Source organism: Schistocerca piceifrons, chromosome 5, assembly GCF_021461385.2.
Source record: "Schistocerca piceifrons isolate TAMUIC-IGC-003096 chromosome 5, iqSchPice1.1, whole genome shotgun sequence".
Lineage (NCBI taxonomy): Eukaryota > Metazoa > Arthropoda > Insecta > Orthoptera > Acrididae > Schistocerca > Schistocerca piceifrons.
In genome coordinates this window covers 674524469-674534957 of record NC_060142.1, presented here as the reverse complement: position 1 = coordinate 674534957, position 10489 = coordinate 674524469, and positions in this window count along the sequence as shown.

Here is a 10489-nt window from a genome sequence, read left to right as displayed (position 1 = left end):
ATATAGATAAATGTAAATCAATGCAGATGAATAGGAAAAAGAATCCCGTAATATTTGAATACTCCATTAGTAGTGTAGCGCTTGACACAGTCACGTCGATTAAATATTTGGGCGTAACACTGCAGAGCGATATGAAGTGGGACAAGCATGTAATGGCAATTGTGGGGAAGGTGGATAGTCGTCTTCGGTTCATTGGTAGAATTTTGGGAAGATGTGGTTCATCTGTAAAGGAGAGCGCTTATAAAATACTAATACGACCTATTCTTGAGTACTGATCGACCGTTTGGGTTCCCTATCAGGTCGGATTGAGGGAGGACATAGAAGCAATTCAGAGGCAGGCTGCTAGATTTGTTACTGGTAGGTTTGATCATTACGCGAGTGTTACGGAAATGCTTCAGGAACTCGGGTGGGAGTCTCTAGAGGAAAGGAGGCGTTCTTTTCGTGAATCGCTACTGAGGAAATTTAGAGAACCAGCATTTGAGGCTGACTACACTACAATTTTACTGCCGCCAACTTACATTTCGCGGAAAGACCACAAAGATAAGATAAGAGAGATTAGGGCTCGTACAGAGGCATATAGGCAGTCATTTTTCCCTCGTTCTGTTTGGGAGTGGAACAGGGAGAGAAGATGCTAGTTGTGGTACGAGGTACCCTCTGCCACGCTCAGTATGGTGGATTGCGGAGTATGTATGTAGATGTAGATGTAGTTTTGCGTATCTTTTTTAAGACCTCTGTTTATAATGTCAAACGTCCGTTGGAATTTATATAACTCATTTCTCTGACCTAGGATATTAATATGCAACAGTTTTTCTGGAAACAGACAAGTAATGTATCCAGGTTAGTAATGAAACAGTCATTTAACCAGAATATTTAACTGACGCCGAGGAGTATGATCGAAAGCAGTACTAGAGATTATCGGTAACTGACTAACACAACCTTACTCTTCTTTTACTCTTAATTCGAATTTACATGCCTTGTCGAAGCAAGAGAATGTTGAAAACATTCCGAACGGCGGAAAAAGCAAGCAGATTATGGGGGGCAGCAGAGTCGGTCGCCACTCCAAAGAGCCAGTTAGCAGAAGACCTGCCAAAGGAGAGGCGAGGGCTCAGCAGCCCACTGCTCATAGCCCATGCTTTTGTAGTTCTGCGCCGGAGCACCCAGCTTGTAATGTTGTGTGTGCCTCACTGCTTTTTTTTTCTTTAACTAATTTGTGCCTGATTTTATTCTGAGAAGCTCAGTAATGTATCTAAATACCGAAAATGTAAACGTGATTCAAAAAGTACTTGAAGTGAAGTGAAGCGCAGCTGGACAGCAACAAACTCTTTATCGAACAATCCCCACAACGATAGTATTAGAGAATCTTTGAGTATGGACTCTAAAAAAAAAAAAAAAAAAAGACAATAGATTTTATTAAAAAAAGACTGTTAATCTGTAGCTTGGGGAAAGACGACGTGTTGCTAGGCCGTCGCTCAGGACGTATTGTTACATTTAATGAAAATTTTAGTGATAAAACCGAGTGAAGTATGTGTAAGGGTTGCCAAACATTTATGTATACAAATTTTCTGGAAGTGAAGAATAGAAATATCTTATTTTTGGAAAAGGAGGTGAACTTCATTGTCGTCGCCGTCTATCAATTGACAAATTGTAAGTGTACAAAATTCACTAAAATACATTAAAAGAAATGCATTCTCTATAGCTTTCATCCAATAAGTAACAACCTCTCATAATTTCTTAATTACAGTAATTGGCTTATGTTCTTGTACAATAGTATGGCGCTGAACTCCACTGGCCAATTTTGATGTAGCAGGACGTGTAGTTTGAAGGAAGTTTGTGTGCTAAGCAATCTCCTTTTCTCATAAAAAGCAGATTGGTGTTTGATCTTATTTACTTACAACAGTGGTCCCTTTGGTATGAAAAGCTACGAAAACTTGGGCTCAAAGCTATCCACAATACGGCCAAGTAATTAACAGAGTCGTATTTTAAACCTTAAAGAACAATAACTTCTTCCAAATTGCAATACGTCACCAACTGGTGCAGAAGCTGATCATTCAAGGAGGCAGCAGCCAAAATTCAGGTACCAGTTACGACTTAAAGTAAAAATCTCAATCAAAAATCAGTCTCTCTCTCTCTCTCTCTCTCTCTCTCTCTCTCTCTCTCTCCAAATACATATATAAATATTTATGCTATTAAAAAAAATTCATTTTTATATTGTGTAAGGTGTCAGGCAAATCCAACACCTTCCATGAAAACCCTGACATGATAAGCAAATCCAGTAGTATGTCACGTAGCTCCGAATAAATCGTGACATTAAATTAACCAAAGTAATACGAGTAACGAGTGAGCAAATGGAATACCACAGACTAACACAAGAATGCCTAAATGCATGTCATACCTTCCCACCGTGAGACAGACGCAGTTCCGAGTGGTGAAACGAGAACAGAAGCCTAGAGCAGAACCGTGTAATCTAGAAGGCCCTACGATAAGGGACGGACACCCACGTCTCCAGCTAACCACCAGGACCACCCCAGCTCATGTTAAAAGATAGAGCCCTCCAGAAGAACAGTATAGATCTTACGATAACACTAAAAGGGCCACACCAGCCACAAGTTTTAGCGTGAGACTTTTTCGCGTCTCTGTTACGTTGCAAACTTTAAAAACATTGCCCCACCACGAAAAGTATAACGTTTCTCATTGGATAGACAGAATTTTTGTAGGCGGAGCTTAAGGTTAACATTGAGACCCTGATTGGTCAGATGAAAACACAGCCAGATAGTTTTTTTTTTAAACCAACTTCGGTAAATTGTAGTAAGGAGAAGTTAGGAGAGAGTTGCTTCCGAGACGGCGAGCTGTATGGAGCTGCGCCGGCCGCCGCCCCCTGACGAACACCGACAAGGTAATGAACGCATGCGATGCCACATTTTTGAGCGCATAAGGCTTCACTCAGAACTGCGGAAGTCTCATCTGTTACATCCCCTTTTTACGTAATACTACCGTCAATTGAAGCTCATGGTATTCACATTTGCTATGTGAAGTTAAAATCTGAAACGCGATGATTTTTCTGTTATATAATTATTGAGAAACCACATCAGCCACTGTAATTTACGACAAGTTAGATAAGTAATTAAAGATAATTGAGGGTCACTGTAGATCATTTTGATAGTTTTCTCTTTTGTGAAACTTAATTTAAACCTAGATTATAGATGTGATGTGGCATAGGTCATCCTTCGATCCATTGTAGAACTTGGAAACCCATTCAGGGAATATTCGTTCACATTTTTGTTGAATGCAGTTGGTTTTTTTTATCATCCTGTATTAAAATATTTCCTTTTATCAATAGAGCAATTTATAAACAATGTTTTGTGAGTAGAATAAAATTTCTAATGGTAAACTTAACTGCTTTTTCGACGTTATTTTACCAGCTAACTAAAAATAGGAAAGCCTTGAACACCTTCCACTAAATTTAGTTAGTATTAAGATTCTTTTACAGGGAGTGCAGTGGAGTTGACGCTGAAATCATTAAGTATTTGATTATATCATCGCTAGTCTCACTGAACTCTTCTGAACTCTGCATGTCATGTGTGGTCTGGCGTCTCCTTACCAGCAACAGGTTCCAGGCTCGAAATAGTCAATTCCCTAAAAAACACGCTCAGAGCGTCGTTGTGCGAAAGTGGTAGGGAGACACGACTTAGAACAAACAGATACCACGCAGAATGTTAGAAATGGGGCCCGAACAGGGACGCGAAACGAAATTAAAAGTATTTCAACGCTGTAGTTCGAAACGCCTTTGTAATTATCTTGTATTTGTTAGACTTGAAATATTTAAGATCTTGAAAAAAAAAATTCTATTTCCTCGTTGCTAATCGATGTCACTTATTTTCATGTACCACGATAAAATTATGCCGGAAACAATACTGATTTGCTGAGCTGGTAAATAAAAAGCGCAACGGATGATAAATTTTGCCGTGAAAAGAACATTTGGACTTTGAAAAATTCTTCAGCAGTTGCAGACACCCAAGAGTGAGTACCTTTTTTATTTCCGTTGAGAAGCTTGATTACAAGCTTTGTTCTGGACGTGCTGTGTCGTCCGAGCAATGCACATCCCGGGCAAAACCACCACAGGCGCAAAGATGGGAGCTGCTGCCAGCGCCGTGGAGACTCGTCACATGCGCGATTTCCACCAGAGCCGCGGGCGTGGCTGAGGATGAAGATATCGAGTTCGCCTCGGCCAACTGCCGGCCGAGTACAATCCTCCAATGACCGGGCGACAACGGAGAAGCCTACTCGGAAGATAGAAGAGCGCTTAATGAACTCTTAGAAGTGAACAGACAGTTGCTGTAAATTGCTGCAAAGTTTACCTACGATTACTTTCACTTCGCCACTGAGAGACTTTTCTGTGTTATATTAGAAGCAGTGTTGCAGACTTCATTATTCAACTAGTCACAAAGATAAGTAAACCTTTTAACTCATTTATGTGACTTTGTTACTAATTTGTTGGAGTGCTGTAGAATCTTCGTTCTCCTATCCTATTACCTGACCCTGGGGCATAGCTGTGTAATAGTGGCAGGGAGAAAGTGTCTTAGCGGTGTACTGCACCAGAAGCCGTTTCACGCACTCACAAACTCGGTCTGCCGTAACAGCAGTGGCAACTCGGCCTCCGCAGCAGTAGCTAGGCGTTAACAAAACTGGCGACGACGATTTACAAAAGAATGAACACAGGTACGATCTCCCGTGGAGCGAACCTCTGGGGAAAACCTTTTACTATGTGCGAGGAGTGGAGTGAGAAAGTTCGCTTTTCTCCAGAAGGCACTATTGGACTCAAATGTAGATCGAATGTTTCTCTAGAAAGCACGGAAAGCCAGAGATAAACATATCGTAAACGGATTGTGGTCCCAGAGGTTAGGCCATTTGAAAATGTGAGACATCACTGAACGTATTCACTCTGCGAAAGAAAGTGTTGACGCAATGTAAGAACCGTCAGAATTGGCTAACGTAAATAAACTGCAGGCTAGAGGGAGAAACAGGACGGTGACGACTGAAATCACCTCATTGGTCACAGAGAGGGGTCGACAGAAGATGGAGCGACTTTTTTCTGTTCAAGCTGGTAGGACGAACATCATTGGTTAACCAGCTAGAGGAAGGGGACTAGTGATTTCCGAGCAGTATTTTTATCGAGCGGGGCTCGGAAGATCTGGAGCCCAGTCAATCTGAATTTAGTAAGAGATGCAAAATGCAGCAGTGCAAGGTTTTATTTTAATTAACATTCGATCACAAATCACAGCCGGCCGCGGTGGCCGAGCGGTTCTAAGCGCTTCAGTCCGGAACCGCGCGACTGCTACGGTCACAGGTTCGAATCCTGCTTCGGACATGCATGTGTATGATGTCCTCAGGTTCGTTAGGTTTACGTAGTTCTAGGGGACTGATGACCTCAGATGTTAAGTCCCATAGTGCTCACACCCATTTGAACCATAAATCACATCATCATCAACTCAACTCGAACTTGACTTCTGGGAGCCTCCGCCGCCAGGCTGAGAGATGCCGTCGACTGCGCCGGCCTGTCGCGCATTCTGAACTTACGTATTGGGGACTTTCGAGAATTTCGAGCTGATGTGCTCTTAGTCGCTGGCCGCGCGGGACTGGCCGAGCGGTCTAGGGCGCTGCAGTCATGGACTGTGCGGCTGTCCTCCCTCGGGCATGGGTGTGTGTGTTTGTCCTTAGGATAATTTAGATTAAGTAGTGTGTAAGCTTAGGGACTGATGACCTTAGCAGTTAAGTCCCATAAGTTTCACACACATTTTTTGCACTTAGTCGCTGGTCTCACTAGCTGTTGCAAGTCTTTCAGTTGCACGCCACATCGGCGACTACCCCAGTCATCCAACGGGGAAAGGGGGCCTGTATCTACCAACAGCGCATTCGTTGGCGTGTACGGCTTGAAACGTCTGAAAGCAGACACACTGTAACAAACGTCGTAACGGCCCAGGCCAGAGAAGGAAGCGTAATAGCCTAGCAGATGTTTTCTATAGTAAATTGTAATATCCAATAAACTCTAATTTTTAATGCTACTAATTTAGTGTGCTTTTTACATTGACTTGCTACAAGCTTCATATATTATCGTTGTCTATTCCTCTTTTCTCTGTGTCCCCACTTTACCCCCTCCTCCCTTCCCTTACACCAATTACAACTTACGTCTCATGCATAATTTTTTTTCCATCATTAATTTGTAAACACGCTGTTAACAGGTATAAGTCACGAAGAAACACAATTTCTTTCGTACTGCCCTTGAAGCAACACTCTTGTCTTCTAAAAATGTACCCAAGGAACTGGACATGCCTATGACTGGCACGGGAAGATGAAGTTCTAGTGATTCTAAGTTCTTCTATGAAGAAAGCATTGGTTCTTCTGTCTGTCCGTGGCATGTGGAATGTCTTCCTCCAACGCCACGTCTCAAAGGCCTCAATTCAGCTCTTGTCACGCACACTCCAGCTCTTATTCCTGAATTAAGAGGAACAGATTTGTATACCTTCTTCTGTGAACAAAATCTAATTCCCTCAGCATCACATTAATCATTTAATTCGACTTTACTAACACTGTATTACTTTTTTTAACGTTAATCTTATATCCTAAAAAAATGGCTCTGAGCACTATGGGACTTAACAGCAATGGTCATCAGTCCCTTAGAACTTAGAACTACTTAAACCTAACTAACCTAAGGACATCACACAACACCCAGCCATCATGAGGCACAGAAAATCCCTGACCCCGCCGGGAATCGAACCCGGGAACCCGGGCGTGGCAAGCGAGAACGCTACCGCACGACCACGAGATGCTCTTATATCCTATTTTCAAAGCACTTTCAATATGGTTCAGGTGATCTTCCAAGACTTCTGTCGTCTCACAGTACTACGAAGTCTCTTGCAAACCTCAAAGTTTTTATTTCTTTTCCCTGAACTTTATTCACTTCCTAAATTTCTCTTTGTACAGACTGACAGACATCACAGCATTGTCTCAGTCCCTTCTCAGCTGTACTTCTCTTTCATGTCCTTAGCCTCTTATAAGTGCAGTCTACTTCATGTACAATTTTTAGACAACGTTCCGCTACATTTGCTTTGTCCCTGCAGCCTTCAGAATATTGAAAAGTGTGTTCCAATCAACATTTTCACAAATTTTCTGTACATCTATAAAGGCTGTTAATGCATGTTTGCCTTCCTTCTGTTATCATAAGTCATTGGCTCAGTATTGCCTCGCGCGTTCCTACAGTTCTCTACAGCCCAAGCTGGTCTTCCTCGAGGTCAGCTTCTAAAAGTCTTTCCACCCTTCCATAAATAATTCGTATCGCTATCTTGCAACCATAATGTATTAAACTTATGGTTCCGCAATATTCACAGACGTCAGCATCAGGTGTCTTTCGTAATCAAATTGTTACAAATACACTCCTGGAAATTGAAATAAGAACACCGTGAATTCATTGTCCCAGGAAGGGGAAAATTTATTGACACATTCCTGGGGTCAGATACATCACATGATCACACTGACAGAACCACAGGCACATAGACACAGGCAACAGAGCATGCACAATGTCGGCACTAGTACAGTGTATATCCACCTTTCACAGCAATGCAGGCTGCTATTCTCCCATGGAGACGATCGTAGAGATGCTGGATGTAGTCCCGTGGAACGGCTTGCCATGCCATTTCCACCTGGCGCCTCAGTTGGACCAGTGTTCGTGCTGGACGTGCAGACCGCGTGAGACGACGCTTCATCCAGTCCCAAACATGCTCAATGGGGGACAGATCCGGAGATCTTGCTGGCCAGGGTAGTTGACTTACACCTTCTAGAGCACGTTGGGTGGCACGGGATACATGCGGACGTGCATTGTCCTGTTGGAATAGCAAGTTCCCTTGCCGGTCTAGGAATGGTAGAACTTTGGGTTCGATGACAGTTTGGATGTACCGTGCACTATTCAGTGTCCCCTCGACGATCACCAGTGGTGTACGACCAGTGTAGGAGATCGCTCCCCACACCATGATGCCAGTTGTTGGCCCTGTGTGCCTCGGTCGTATGCAGTCCTGATTGTGGCGCTCACCTGCACGGCGCCAAACACGCATACGACCATCATTGGCACCAAGGCAGAAGCGACTCTCATCGCTGAAGACGACACGTCTCCATTCGTGCCTCCATTCACGCCTGTCGCGACACCACTGGAGGCGGGCTGCACGATGTTGGGGCGTGAGCGGAAGACGGCCTAACGGTGTGCGGGACCGTAGCCCAGCTTCATGGGGACGGTTGCGAATGGTCCTCGCCGATACCTCAGGAGCAACAGTGTCCCTAATTTGCTGGGAAGTGGCGGTGCGGTCCCCTACGGCACTGCGTAGGATCCTACGGTCTTGGCGTGCATCCGTGCGTCGCTGCGGTCCGGTCCCAGGTCGACGGGCACGTGCACCTTCCGCCGACCACTGGCGACAACATCGATGTACTGTGGAGACCTCACGCCCCACGTGTTGAGCAATTCGGCGGTACGTCCACCCGGCCTCCCGCATGCCCACTATACGCCCTCGCTCAAAGTCCGTCAACTGCACATACGGTTCACGTCCACGCTGTCGCGGCATGCTACCAGTGTTAAAGACTGCGATGGAGCTCCGTATGCCACGGCAAACTGGCTGACACTGACGGCGGCGGTGCACAAATGCTGCGCAGCTAGCGCCATTCGACGGCCAACACCGCGGTTCCTGGTGTGTCCGCTGTGCCGTGCGTGTGATCATTGCTTGTACAGCCCTCTCGCAGTGTCCGGAGCAAGTATGGTGGGTCTGACACACCGGTGTCAATGTGTTCTTTTTTCCATTTCCAGGAGTGTATGTTGAAGTATGAAGTTATTTAGCCTGCTTCACTGATCTTGAACCATATACAATCACCCGAGTTATAGTGTAAAAATGTTCTTCTAAGAGAAAGTATCCCATGATTAGTAATAATCCTCATTTCCCAGCACGTAATGGCATAGCTGACCTGGAGGGCGTAATACTGAAGCCATCAAGACTATAACTGAGAACTTACAAGCTCAAACTTCGACGATTGGAATGTTTAGGGGCAACACTGGCAAGAGCACTTGTAACACCGTAGCTCTACTGCTCTGATGATTTATTTTGCCTTTTGTTTTATTTAATGTTATGTCGTTCAGTTTCTGTAAATGTGTTTGACTGAATCGATAACACAAAATGATATACTCCTTTCCTTGTAAAAACTTTGATGTCTTTTAGCATGTTGGAAGTGTGACCTACGTCATATGTACGATATCAGCAAATGATATGTTTGTCTTTCTCACTTAATGTCTTTGGTTATGCTTGAGATTGAATAATTTTATTTAAATAATTTTTTGTGGAAATTTCAATAAATGCAAATAAGAGTCAGTCGGGGACGAGCTACCAAACTATCAACTGCTCATGTAAAACTTGTGTATTGTGCTGGTTTCAAGACAGGTTTTTCCTGACGCTTTCCAATGACTCGGATGGATGGATAAAGAGCTGGAACTATTCTGGAATTGGTATCTATCATCGCCACCAAGAAATGACAGAATCCAGCAATTCTACCTGCAAATCCACCTACCAATATGCAATCGCCACCACATTGCGTAATCACTGTAATGGAACACTATAGTAATGTACAGTGAAGGGTCAGCTCATTGGATGCTACAGTGTGCGCAAATATGAGGTAACTTATACTCGAACTCTTATACCTACCTTGATTTTTTATCCATAGTCACACAACCACTTAGGGTCCGCCCCATGCTAAAGTGATTACCGAGTGTCCTTCACTGAAAGCATATTAAAAGTAATAAGGCAATATAGTGTGCTAAATTTAATATTGTTTGTTGAACGGACCTTACAAATATCTTAATTTTGTGTTTCAGTGCAGTAAAAGTTCAGAGCTGCAACTGTTGAGAGTTATATGTTCATGCTTGCTAAGTGCTTGTTTCACTGATGTAATGAAAGTGTGTTGAGTTTGCTCTGCTACAGTGGTCAAGATTAAGGGCCACCCTTCATTGAAAGTAGTTCAAACGCACAAATTTACTTAATTATGGAAAGTTTCAATTACTCTTGCTATTCAAGTCAAATTCTGTACAATATTGGGTTCCTCTAGTGTATTAAAAGTGCATATTAATGTTGTAACAGGATCCACAGTTTGTCTATTGTGCTCATGCTACATAACGATTAATAGAAAGACATCTATCTATGAAAACAGTAACTTCTTTATTCAAAAGACAGTGAGAAGTAATCTGTTAGTGAATTCCATTTAATTTTCGTTCTAAGTAAAAAGGTGTTTAGTAGTAAAACACTTAACCTATGCACAGCAACTAAATTTGCTGTGGACCATATCCATATTTCATGCCAGATAGGAATTTGTTTGTAAAGTAACATTAAACCTATGTCCATTTAACGATTCTACAGTGAATATTAATAGTAACGTTATTGAGGCCATTTACTTTGACTAAGTCCTAAAG